Consider the following 14,713-nt stretch of genomic DNA (forward strand, 5'->3'; position numbering starts at 1 on the left):
ATTCTCAATAGTGAAAATCTGAAACCATTTCCGCTAACATGAGGCATAAAACAAAAGTGTCCACTCTCACCAATATTATTCAACATAGTTTTGGAAGTCCTAGCCACTGCAATCAGAGAAGAAAAAGAAATAAAAGGAATCCAAATTGGAAAAGAAGAAATAAAACTGTAACCCTTTGCAGATGACATGACACTATACATAGAAAATCCTAAAGATGCTACCAGAGAGGACATTCAAGATGGCAGAGGAGTAAGACGTGGAGATCACCTACCTCCCAACAAATACATCAAAATACATCTACATGTGGGTCAACTCCTACAGGACACCTACTGAACACTGGCAGAAGACCTCAGACTTCACAAAAGGCAAGAAAATCCCCATGAACCTGGGTCGGTCAAAAGAAAAAAGAAAAACCAGAGACAACAGGATAGGAATGGGACCTGCACCTCTGAGAGGGAACTGTGAAGGAGGAAAAGTTTTCACACTCTAGGAAGCCCCTTCACTGGTGGAGACAAGGGATGGGCGACAGGAGAAGTTTCAGAACCACAGAGGAGAGCACAGGAACAGGGGTGCAGAGGGCAAAGCAGAGAGATTCCTGCAGAGAGAATCAGTGCCAACAAGCACTCACCAGACTGAGAGGCTTGTTTACTCATCTGCTGGGGCGGGTGGGGACTGGGAGCTGAGGCTCGGGCATTGGAGGTCAGATCCCAGGGAGAGGACTGGTGTTGGCTGCATGAACACAGCCTGAATGGGGATAGTGTGCCACAGCTAGCCAGGAGGGAGTCCAAGGAAAGGTCTGGAACTGCCTAAGTCTGGAGACTACTGTTTTGGGTGGAATGAGGAGAGGAGATTCAGAGCACCACCTAAACTAGCTTCAGAGACAGGTGCAAGCCATGGCTATCAGCACAGACACCAGAGATGGGCATAAAACGCTAACACTGCTGCTGCAGCCACAAAGAATCCTTTGTGCAAGCTCACATCACTATGCACACATCCCCTCCCAGAAACCTGTACAGCTTCCCACTGCCAGGTTCCCGTGATCCAGGGACAACTTCCCCTGGAAAACACAGGGCACAACTCAGGCTGTTGCAACATCATGCCGGCCTGTGCCACTGCAGACTCGCCCCGTATTCTGTACCTCTCCCTCTGCCCCAGCCTGAGTGAGCCACAGCCCCCTAATCAGCCACTCCTTTAACTCCCACATGTCTGGGCAAAGAACAGATGCCAGAGGATGACCTACATGCAGAAACAGTGCCAAATCCAAAGCTGAATTCCAGGAGCAGTGCAAACAAAGAAGAAAAAGGGAAATTTCTCCATGCAGCCTCAGAAACAGAGGATTAAATCTCCACAATCAACTTGATGTACACTGCATCTGTGAAATACCTGAATACACAACAAATCATCCCAAAATTGAAGCGGTGGACTTTGGGAGCACTGTAGACTTGGGGTTTGCTGAATGCAACTGACAAGTTTCAGATTCATATGGTTATTTTAGTTTATCTTTTAGTGCTTGTTGTCATTGGTAGATCTGTTTATTGGTTTGGTTGCTCTCTTGTTTATAATTTTTTAATTTTTTTATTTAAATAATATTTTTTAATTTTTTTTTTATTTTAATAAGTTTATTTTTTTTTTCTTTCTTTCTTTTTTTTCTCCCTTTTCTTCTGAGCCATGTGGCTGACAGGGTCTTGGTGCTCCAGCTGCGTGTCAGGCCTGAGCCTCTGAGGTGGGAGAGCCGAGTACAGGACATTGGACCACCAGAGACCTCCTAGCCCCACATAATATCACTCGGCAAGATCTCTCCCTGAAATCTCCACCTCAAGGCTAAGACCCAGCTCCACACAATGACCAGCAAACTCCAGTGCTGGACAACCCATGCCAAACAACTAGCAAGACAGGAACACAACCCCATCCATTAGCAGAGAGGCTGCCTAAAGTCATACTAAGTTCACAGACACCTCAAAACACACCACCAAATGCGGTCCTGCCCACCACAAAGACAACATCCAGCCTCACCCACCAGAACACAGGCACTAGTCCCCTCCACACCAGGAAACCTACACAACCCACAGAACCAACCTTAGCCACTGGGGACAGACACCAAAACAACAGGAATTATGAACCTGAAGCCTGGGAAAAGGAGACCCCAAACACAGTAAGTTAAGCAAAAAAAGAAGACAGAGAAATATATAATAGATGAAGGAGCAAGAAAAAACCCCACCGGACCAAACAAATGAAGAGGAAATAGACAGTCTACCTGAAAAAGAATTCAGAGTAATGATAGGAAAGATGATCCAAAATCTTGAAAATAGAATATAGAAAACACAAGAAACACTTAACAAAGACCCAGAAGAACTAAAGAGCAAACAAACAATGATGAAAAACACAATAAATGAAATTAAAAATTCTCTAGAAGTAATGAATAGCAGAATAACTGAGGTAGAAGAACAGATAAGTTACATGGAAGATAAAATAGTGAAAATAACTAACACAGAGCAGAATAAAGAAAAAAGAATGAAAAGAGTTGAGGACAGTCTGAGATACCTCTAGGACAACACTAAACACACGAAACTTCGAATTATAGGGGTTCCAGAAGAAGAAGAGAAAAAGAAAGGGTCTGAGAATATATTTCAAGAGATTATAGTTGAAAACTTCCCTAATATGGGAAAGGAAATAGTTAATCAAGTCCAGGAAGCACAGAGAGTCCCATAAAGGATAAATCCAAGGAGAAACACAGCAAGACACTTATACGTCAAACTATCAAAGTTAAATACAAAGAAAAAATATTAAAAGCAGCAAGGGAAAAGCAACAAACAACATACAAGGGAATCTCCATAAGCTTAAGAGCTGATCTTTCAGCAGAAACTCTGCAAGCCAGAAGAGAGTGGCAGGACATATTTAAAGTAATGAAAGGGAAAAACCTACAACTAAGATTACTCTACTCAGTAAAGATCTCATTCATATTCGATGGAGAAATTTAAAACTTTACAGACAAGCAAAAGCTAAGAGGATTCAGCATCATCAAACCACCTTTACAACTAATGCTAAAGGAACTTCTCTAGGCAGGAAACACAAGAAAAGGAAAAGACCTACAGTAACAAACTCAAAACAATTAAGAAAATGGTAATATGAACATACATATTGATACTTACCTTAGATGAAAATGGATTAAATGTTCCAACTAATAGACATAGACTGGCTGAATGGATGCAAAAATCAAGACGAATATATATGCTGTTTACAAGACACCCACTTCAGATCCAGGGACACATACAGGCTGAAAATGAGGGGATGGAAAAAGATATTCCATGCAAATGGAAATCAAAAGAAAGCTGGAGTAACAATTCTCATATCAGACAAAATAGACTTTAAAATAAAGACTATTACAAGAGCCAAGAAGGACACTTTATAATGATCAAGGGATCAATTCAAGAGAAGATATAACAATTGTAAATATTTATGCACCCAACATAGAAACACCTTAATATATAAGGCAAATGCTAAAAGCCATAAAATGGGAAATCGACAATGACACAATGATAGTAGGGGACTTAAATACCCCACTTTCACCAATGGACAGGTCATCCAAAAGGAAAGTAAATAAGGAAACACAAGTTTTAAATGATACATTAAAAAAGTTGGACTTAATTGATATTTATAGGAAATTCCATCCAAAAACAACAGAATACACTTTCTTCTCAAGAGCTCATGGAACATTCTCCAGGATAGCTCATATCTTGGGTCACAAATCAAGCCATGGTAAATTTAAGAAAATTGAAATTGTATCTCTTCTGACCACAATGCTATGAGACTAGGTATCAATTACAGGGAAAAATCTGTAAAATATACAGACACATGGGGGCTAAACTATACATTATTAAATAACCAAGAGATCAGTGAAGAAATCAAAGGGGAAATCAGAAAATACCTAGAAACAAATGAAAATGAAAACATGATGACCCAAAACTATGGGATGCAGCAAAAGCAGTTCTAAGAGGGAAGCATATAGCAGTAAAATCCTACCTCAAGAAACAAGAAAAATCTCAAACAACCTAACCTTACACCTAAAGCAGTTAGAGAAAGAAGAACAAAAAATAAGCTGAAGATAGCAGAAGGAAAGAAATCATAAAGTTCAGATCAGAAATAAATGAAAAAGAAATGTAGGAAATGATAGCAAAGATCAATAAAACTAAAAGCTGGTTCTTTGAGAAGATAAACAAAAGTGATAAACCATTAGCCAGACTCATCAAGAGAAAAAGGGAGAAGACTCAAATCAAAAGAATTAGAAATGAAAAAGGAAAGTACCAACTGACACTGCAAAAATACAAAAGATCATGCGAGATTAATACAAGAAATGATACACCAATAAAATAGACAACCTGGAAGAAATGGACAAATTCATAGACAAGCACAACCTTCATAGACTGAACCAGGATGAAATAGAAAATAAAAACATATGAATCACAAGCACTGAAATCAAAATTAGGATTAAGAGTCTTACAACAAACAAAACCTAGGACCAGATGGATTCACAGGCAAATTCTATCAAACACTGGGAGAATAGCTAACACCTATCCTTCTCAAACTCTTCACAAATATGGCAGAGGGAGGAGTACTCCCAAACTCATTTGATGAGACCACCATCACCCTGATACAAAAACTAGACAAGGATGTCACAATAAAAGAAAACTACAGGCCAATATCACTGATGAACATAGAAGCAAAAATCCTCAACATTTTAAATACTAGCAAAGAGAATCCAGCATCACATTAAAAGGATCATACACCATGATCAAGTCGGGTATATCCCAGGAATGCAAGGATTTTTCAACATATGCAAATCAATCAATGTGATACACTATATTAACAAACTGAAGGATAAAAACCATATGATAATCTTAGTAGATGCAGAGAAAGCTTTTGACAATATTCAACACCCATTTATGATAAAAACTCTCCAGAAAGTAGACATAGAGTGAACTTACCTCAACATGCCACATATGACAAACCCACAGCCAACATTGTTCTCAAAGGTGAAAAATTGCAAACTTTTCCTCTAATATCAGGAACAAGACAAGGGTGCCCCCTCTCACGACTAGCACTCAACATAGTTTTGGAAAATTTAGCCACAGAAATCAGAGAAGAAAAAGAAATAAAAGGAATCCAAATTGGAAAAGAAGAATTAAAACTGTCACTCTTTGCAGATAACATGGTACTATACGTAGAGAATCCTAAAGAAAACTACGAGAGGGCTTCCCTGGTGGCGCAGTGGTTGAGAATCTGCCTGCCAATGCAGTGGACACGGGTTCGAGCCCTGGTCTGGGAAGATCCCACATGCCACGGAGCAACTGGGCCTGTGAGCCACAATTGCTGAGCCTGCGCATCTGGAGCCTGTGCTCCGCAACAAGAGAGGCCGCGATGGTGAGAGGCCCACGCACCGCAATGAAGAGTGGTCCCCACTTGCCGCAACTAGAGAAAGCCCTCGCACAGAAACGAAGACTGAACACAGTCATAAATAAATAAATAAAAAGAACGTGAATTTCTTAAAAAAAAAAAAAAAGAAAACTACGAGAGCTAATCAATGAATTTGGTAAAGTAGCAGGATGCAAAATTAATGCACAGAAATCTCTTGCATTCGTATACACTAATGATGAAAACTCTGAAAGAGAAATTAAGGAAACATTCCCGTTTACCATTGCAACAACAACAAAAAATAACATACCTAGGAATAAACCTACCTAAGGAGACAAAATACCTTTATGAAGAAGACTATAAGACACTGATGAAAGAAATTAAAGATGATACAAATAGATGGAGAGATATACCATATTCTTGGATTGGAGGAATCAACATTGTGAAAATAACTGTACTACCCAAAGCAAGCTACAGATTCAACACAATCCCTATCAAACTACCAATGGCATTTTTCACAGAACTAGAACAAAAAATTTCGCAATTTGTATGGAAACACAGAAGACCCCAATAGCCAAAGCAATCTTGAGAAAGAAAAATGGAGCTGGAGGAATCAGGCTCCCCGACTACAGATTATACCACAAAGCTATAGTAATCAAGACAATATGGTACTGGCACAAAAACAGAAATATAGATCAATGGAACAAGATAGAAAGCCCAGAGATAAACCCATGCATATATAGTCACTTTATCTTTGATGCTAGAGGCAAGAATATACAATGGAGAAAAAACAGCCTCTTCAGTAAGTGGTGCTGGGAAAATTGGACAATTACATCTAAAAGACTAAAATTAGAACACTCTCTAACACCATACACAAAAATAATCTCAGAATGGATTAAAGACCTAAATGTAAGGCCAGACACTAGAAAACTCTTAGAGGAAAACATAGACAAAACACTCTTTCAGGTAATTTGCAGCAAGAAGATCTTTTATGACCCATATCCTAGAGTAATGAAAATAAAAACAAAAATAAACAAATGGGACCTAATTAAACTTAAAACTTTTGCACAGCAAAGGAAACTATAAACAAGATGAAAAGACAACCCACAGAATGGGAAAAAAATATTTGCGAATGAAGCAACTGACAAAGGATTAATCTCCAAAATATAAAAATAGCTCATGCAGCTCAAAATCAATAGAACAAACAACCCAATGAAAAAATGGCAGAAGACCTAAGTAGAGGTATCTCCAAAGAAGACACAGAGATGGCCAACAAACTCATGAAAAGCTGCTCAACATCCCTAATTATTAGAGAAATGCAAATTAATCCTACAATGATGTATCACCTCACACTGGTCAGAATGGCCATCATCAAAAAATGTACAAAGAATAAATGCTGAAGAGGGTGTGGAGAAAAGGGAACCCTCTTACACTGTTGCTGGGAATGTAATTTTATACAGCCCTTATAGAGAACATTATGGAGGTCCCTTAAAAATCTAAAAATAGAACTAACATATTACCCAGCAATCCCACTACTGGGCATATATCCAGATAAAACCATAATTCAAAATGATATATGCACCCCAATATTCATTGCAGCACTATTTACTAAGCCAGGTCATGGAAGCGACCTAATTATCCATCAACAGAGGAATGGATAAAGAAGATGTGGTATATATATATATTTATACACACACAGACACACACACACACACACACAATAGAATATTACCCAGCCACAAAAAGGAACAAAATTGTGTCATTTGCAGAGCCTTGTATGGACCTAGAGACTGTCATACAGAGTGAAGTAAGTCAGAAAAAGAAAAACAAATACCATATATTAACACATATATGTGGAATCTAGAAAAAGTGTATAGATGATCTTATTTGCAAAGCAGAAATAGAGACACAGAAATAGAGAACAAACATATGGACACCAAGGTGGGAAGGGGGGGTTGGCATGATTTGGGAGATTGGGATTGACATATATACACTAGTATGTATAAAATAGATAACTAATGAGAACCTACTGTATAGCACAGGAAACTCTATTCAGTGCTCTGTTGTGACCTAAATGGGAAGGAAATCCAAAAAAGAGGGGATATATATATATGGCTGATTCACTTTGCTGTATAGTAGAAACTAACACAACATTGTAAAGCAACTATACTCCAATAAAAATTAATTAAATATAGCCTCAAACAATATAAACTCAAGAAGCCCATTCCCTGTCACATCACAATCAAAAAGTTTAAATAGAAGAAAATAATCCTGAATAAAACCAAGAGAATATAAAGCATTATGTATAGGGGAACAATGTGACTGTAGGTAAGTCACAAGAAATTGGAAACAATGGCTAATCTACAGAAAGAAAAGAATCATTAATGTAGAATTATATATCCAGTAGAAATAACTTTTAGGAAAGATGATGAAATAAAGACATTCCTAGATGACGGAAAAATAAAATAATTTGTTGTCAGTAGACATGTTCTAAAAATTGCTAAAGGAAGTTGCTCAGATGGGACTTAAATGAGAAGTAGGAAGTATTGTGAAACATCAGAATGAAGAATGATCAGCAAAGTTGGTAACTATCTGGATATATAAAATAAATTATTCTCTTTTAAACTTCTTAAATTATATGCCTTGGTTGTAATCAGAATCTATAACTGATGTGGCTTTTAATGTATGCAGCTATAATATATGATACCTATAATATAAAAAGAAAGATCAAAGTGGTCTGTATGGTGGTAAATTTTTAAAATTCCACTTTAAGTGATAAATTATTGATTCCAAGTAGATTTTGAAAAATTAGTTGTCCATATTGTGGGTCAACAGAAAGCAATAAAAATAATATAAAGAGATGTAATAAAAATGGATAAATTAAAATGAAATATTAAATATGTCAAATAACCCAAAATAAGGCAGGAAAGAGTAAATATAGGAACAAAAACTAGAGGAAACAGATAAAAGACATGTAATAAAATGGTAGATATATATCAAAATAGATCAATAAATACATTAAATGTATACAGCATAAACACATTAAATAAAAGACAAAGATTTTCAGGATGGCTAGAAATAAACAAACAAAACAAATCAAAAACAAAACTATTGCCTTACAATATCCTGTCCCCTAGCAACTCACTTCCAATGTAATGACATAAGTAGGTTTAACATAAAGAATAAAAAAGGATATCCCATGTAAACTCTGATCAAAGAAAGCTGCAGTGGAAGGAAGGAAGGAGATGAAGGAGGAAGGGAAGAATAAGACGAACACTCTTTTGCTACCTACTCTAATTGGTTGTTATATTAACTCTTTACCCTGAAAAAATAATTAAAATAAAGGGATTTAATATTTAAATTTTTTAAGAATCAGTTTATCTCTAATTCCTGAAAGAACTATTTTATTCACAAGATAAAGCTAGATAATAAATGAGCAATGAGTGATGTAATTAAAAGATAACTCCCTACCCAAATATATGAACCTCCTATATTAATAATTTTGAAGAAACAAAAGCATTATGACAAAAACAATATAATAACTGCCACAACAAATGAAAACCTAGAGCTATCTTCCCTCTACAAAGCATTTCACACCTACTACATAGTATAGAACACCATCCTCTAGTGACAATGTTTTGTCTATGTGTGTTGAGGGGGATGGGGCTACTTGCTAGGCATTTCTAAATGTATCATTTTTACATAAAACTTTGAACCAAGTACAGACACAAAACAGCCTCAGACTATTGCTATTTTGTTCTTTCATCAAAATCTTGTACAATTAAAATATGTAACATTAAGGTAGATTCAGCATTCATTAGTTACAATTTACTGCTTTCATTTTACTTAGCAAAGGTAGTCTTAGAAACTCTTAGCATATTAATATGTACAAATATGCATGCAGAACAGTAAAGATTAGCCTTCCCTATTGCTCTCAAGACAATTGAAAGGAAGCATCTTGTTCCCCCATATATGTATTTACTATAAAGGTGTAGACCAATTTTAATTTTGGGGAGGACATGTTACGTACTGCAAAAAACACAAACACACATCATTTTATTCATCTCTGTTTATGACAAATGTATATTCCCATTTTGTAATATTTTACATTTGCATCTTGAACAACCGTTTTAAAAAGTCAAGGAATTTAAGAAATAAAGAGTGTGTTGAACATTCTGCAAATGAATTACTTCATTTCTTTTCAACAGACTATTATTTTTCCTTCCGGAACATGTGCCTTTACAGTTTCACCACTTGATTTCCCCCATCCATCTTCGAGCTCTGTCTGGTTCCCAGTTGCTAAGGCAGCCATGGAAATGAGGCCCTGTGCAGAGCAGAGAACAGAGCATCACCTTTGAATGTTATGTGGGCATGTGTTTCAGAAAAGAAGAAACATTTTCCAGGTACCTTCCAGTGTGGTTAATACATGACATTTCCCCAATCTCTTCCTCAATACACAAAGTGCTAAGTTTAATTTTCTTATATGAAAACCATTCATTTCCTCAATATCCATCATTATTTATTTGTCCTATGAAATCTTATTACTTTAGCTAAACTTTTTCCAAATATAAATTATATTTTATAATTCTTTTGCTTGGGGGACACAATTATTTACAAAAATTCATGGCAGTGTGAAATATTTCAAATCACAGAAAGCAAGGGACTGTTCAGATTTATATTACAAATGTCCAATATATATTTGATTTTTTCTAGTAAATTATCTTTATTTCTAATGAGTAAAATATCAAACTCATTTGTAAAAATATAAACAGATTGAGGAATTCAGGTGTAGGAAATCAGAAGCTTATGAAAAATGCGATTTTATAGTTAAACAATTTAAAAGGGAAAAAATGAAATAACTATTGGGATTATTCAGTTAGTTGGATTTTGTATTATTCGTAGGTAATTTCATATTTAATTATATTATGAGAGCTTGACATTTAACATCACATATGTGATACATATCTACTTTTACACATATGTATATATTTATAATGTAGAGCTGATTCAGATAACCTTTATACAGTACTATACATTTATTGTCCACTTTATTCCTTAACATCACCATTCATTCTATGCTTTTAGAGCTGCTCCTAATCTCTTTGTATCTTAGTTTCTTTTTCCTTAAAATGATACATTTTATCAATCTAAAAGAATCATTTTTTTGTGATTCTACAGAAATATCATCCAATGAGTTGAAGTCATAAGCAAATAGTCTTTGACCCTTTATAAAGAATGCTAACCAATTATGGTTTAGGACATTTTGCTGTCAGGGTGAGTTTCTTGACCAGAATTATCCAAGCAGTCTGAATAATAGCAATTAGCAATTATATCTCTTTACTCCACACAATGTCTAGTTGGTATGTTATTTAATTTTATGAATAATTGTTACTAAATCCAGGTAGACTTAGAGAGGTTGCTTGGCTGGTTGGTTGTCTGAACTCACAATGTTCTGTGATTCAGTAAGTGTAAGCTTTTTTTATGTTACATTTTTTTCTCATGACCCTGAATCAAGAATCACATGTCTGTGACTGCACTAAACCTCTAAGTTTCCTTTCGAAACTTCTACTGAAACCCTTATCCAAAGCCTGATATCTCTTACCACTACTTTAAAGAAAAAGTCTTTTCTTCAAAAGAAAATTCAAAATAGAAAAATTTGATGCAATTTCCAAAGAAAAATATTTAACAGAAGACACATTAATATTTTTGATAGAGTCATAAGCACTGTAAATCACATAAAAATGCCACAGTTTGGGAGTAAAATATAAGAGAAATGATAGGTGGGTTATTTAGAATTGAGTATGAACCAGGACATGAGAGAAGATGATCCAGAATTTTATAATAAATAGATTAAGAATAAGAGTTTACTTTTATTTTGCAGGAAACCAGGGAAGCATAATCACATCTAAGGAAAAAAAAGTGAGATTTTTTTCACTGAAGAGAAATATTGAATTTCTTTTTTAGAAAAGCATTCTGGATATAATTGATAATTCAGATGGTAGGGAACAACAATGTAACACTTTAACTATTGAATTTAAAGAATACCTTGACTTCTGGTTGGTGTTCTTCAGCAAAATCCTTTTTTACTGCCTTCTGCCATATTGGATATATATTTGGTAATGTCAAGAATAATTGCTTGACACCGGTAAGGACACTATTATAATCTGAAGTCAGAGTTCACTCACTTTGACCACATACAACTAGGAGCCACCATAAAGGGCTTTAATTATTTACAGGGGGGTAACAAAGTATTGGCATAGGTATGGGTTGTAAGTATGTGTCCTTTTATTAGTGATCTAGTATTGCGATTGTTCTGGGTGTCATATTTTTTATCTCTAAATTGATTCTATAAATTTCTATCACTAACCATGATTCTGTGAATTGCTTTTAAACTATATCACTCTCTGGAATTGTACAGAGATTTGGAATTAAAAAAAAATTATTGGGTGTCTTTAATGGAAAACTATATATGTATTTTTTAGAGCATACCATTCCAGGTTATCTTATCCTAGATTTTTGCTGCTTTTAAGCTAATTTATAATCTTGTAAATTGTAGATAATTATAGTATTTTCTATAGATGTGCAAATAAATTTCCAAATACTGGAATTTCAATTGACTTCATCCTCTCTAAAAAACGTATGATGTTTATTTTTTAATTATTTCTATATTACATACTAGTTTTTGTTTCTTTTATTCCTCCTTTGAACTTGAAACATCTTATTTTTTTTCTAATTAATAATGAGTTAAAATCTCTTAAAGCATATTCATTTTGTCTTTCTATGAGTCACCATTTCACCTTCTGAAAAATATCTTTTTAACAAATTAAAAAGAAAATTTAGTTACACAATAAAAGGAAATTATTGGATGGTTTAGTAAGCAATTGTTTACATTTAAAGAGATTTACTTTTCTTCATAATGAAAAATTAAGTGGGTGCTGATTCTTATAGCTGAATATGAAAATATATGATAATTGATGAAATAGTGAGACAGGAGGGAAGGGGGCAGAGCACAACCATTAAAAGAATGGCATAGCCATTAAGAAGAACGGGAAGAACAGGATATGTCAAAAATTGGTTAGAAATGATTAGGTCCAAGATGGCAGAAGATTCGACTTCCAGTGGACCTTGATTCTCATTATACAGTCATTGTAATACTTTAGCTAAATGACACACCCACAGGAGCCATGACTCTTCCAAGTCTGACCATAAAAGGCCAAAAACTGCGTGGTGGGCCAATTCCTGGAAATCTCCACCCCCTTCCCCAAAATAGTTGGAATAATCCTCTCACTTGTTAGCCTATGAAATTACCCAGCCCATTAAAAACTAGCCACCCTATATTTTGGGGCCACTCTCACCTTCTGAGATGGATCACATTCTGCCTATGACATGTGTATCTCTATAAATAATCCTATTTTCATTTTACCATGGCTTGCTCTTGAATTCTTTCCTGCACAAAGCCAAGTACCCTTACTTGGCAGCCCATCCCAGGGACTCATCCAGGGGAATATGACCAGCCCTTTGCGCCCTATTCTTCTGCAATGATAGTATAGTTTTTCACTCCTTATATGTTATATGAAACCATGGTCGCACATTGCAAGCAATACTCTGGTTCAAATCACCATCATTGCTCACCTGGATTAATGAAGTTGACCCTCCTCTCCCATTCCACCTTGACTTGGCTTGCCTTCCATTTAGACTCAACACAGCAGTTAGAATGATTCTCTTCAAAGGTAAATCAGATCATTGAATTCCTCTGCTCAAGACTTTCTTTAAGCCAAAATCCTTACAAACCCTACACAAATTAATAATTTTATCTCTGATCTCATCTCCTTCCAAACTCCACAATGGTCTCCTTGCTTCTCCTGAAACCCTTGCACTTGTTTCTTTTCCCCTGTGCTCCTCCTCTCCTCACCCCCAGAGAACAGTAGGACTAGCTTCTCAACCTACTTCATATCTTTGCTCAAATGTTACATTCTCCCCTCCCTGAGGCTTTTTCAACCACCTTATTTGAATTTCTAAATCACAACTCCCATCTAAAGCAATCTTAAACCTAATTCCCTGCTTTGTATGTGAATCTGCTTTGGGGAGCTCTGTTAAATTTCATTGGTCTTTTCCTCTCTCCTATATTATCCTAGTGTCTGAGGCACAGTGAATGGAATTATTTTTTTTCTTTTTGTCATTTTTCCACTAATTTCCAATGGTCTGTTTGCTTGTTCTCTTTTTGGTTTGTTGTTGTATACTACTAGTCCCCTATCCTCCATTCAGAATGTGGTGTTATAAAGGTCAATCAAGATTCCTACCCCAAGGTGGTCTTGGAAATATTGCAGGTCTAGTCAGAGACTTGTAGATGTCTTTCTTCACTTCCAGGATTTAATTCTCTGCCTGGCTTTTGTCCTTCCTAGATCCAGAAATAGTGATGACCAACAACTGACTACATTTTATGCAGCCCTGGTATAAAGCAGTGGTGCTGGCTCAGACCACATCCTACGTGGAGCACCTGTAGCCCCATTTTCCTTCAGAAATCAAACCTCTGTTAGTCATTTGAATCTGGGTCCATTTGGCCCGTGGATTCAAGAACAATCCCTTCTTCCCTTTTAGGCTGACCCAGTAGGCCTTGTTGCCTTCCTCAGCTTGAGTCACATTAGACAGGTTTCTTCTTACCTCTAGGCCCTGACTCTCTCTCATATGGCCCTTACAGAATCCAGATGGCCTGATATAGAGGGCCCTTTCTCTCTTTTCTTAAAAGCATTTACTTCAGAAAACGTGTTCCTGTAAATTCTTTATCTGTCCCTTTGAAATGTAAGTACTTTTAAAAGCCTCTTGAAAATTTCACAGTCCAGGACTATGTTCCTCAAGTAGTTGGGAGCCAAGCCCTTGAAATGCAGCCATTGAGGAAGCTACCCTCATCTCCCACTCTGTGTGGGAGATAGAATTTATGACTTTGATGCGCTCCTCACCCCAAGTTCTAAAACTATCTCTTGTCCTAAAGATACAAGAAAATTGCTTTCCCTTTGGGTAATGCCACTTAGCAAACACAGATGGCCCAGAATGAACCTATCCTACCCACAGGGAGCTTTCTCCAGCCATTTGCTTTAGCAGAGTTGAGTTCAGACAACATTCTGATTTCTCTCCCCTATTGCCAAGAATAGTTTTCCTTGTCTGCTTAACTTTGTCCAGCGCAATTTTTGCTTTGACAAATCCCAAGGATATTTTTTTGTAACTCAGATATGTTTTTACTTTATCATTTTCATAGATTTCATATATTTGGCAGAGATTCATGGATGAACGTACTATACTCTCTTGT

The sequence above is a fragment of the Balaenoptera ricei genome, chromosome 12 (assembly GCF_028023285.1).
Source record: "Balaenoptera ricei isolate mBalRic1 chromosome 12, mBalRic1.hap2, whole genome shotgun sequence".
In the NCBI taxonomy this organism is placed as follows: Eukaryota; Metazoa; Chordata; class Mammalia; order Artiodactyla; family Balaenopteridae; genus Balaenoptera; species Balaenoptera ricei.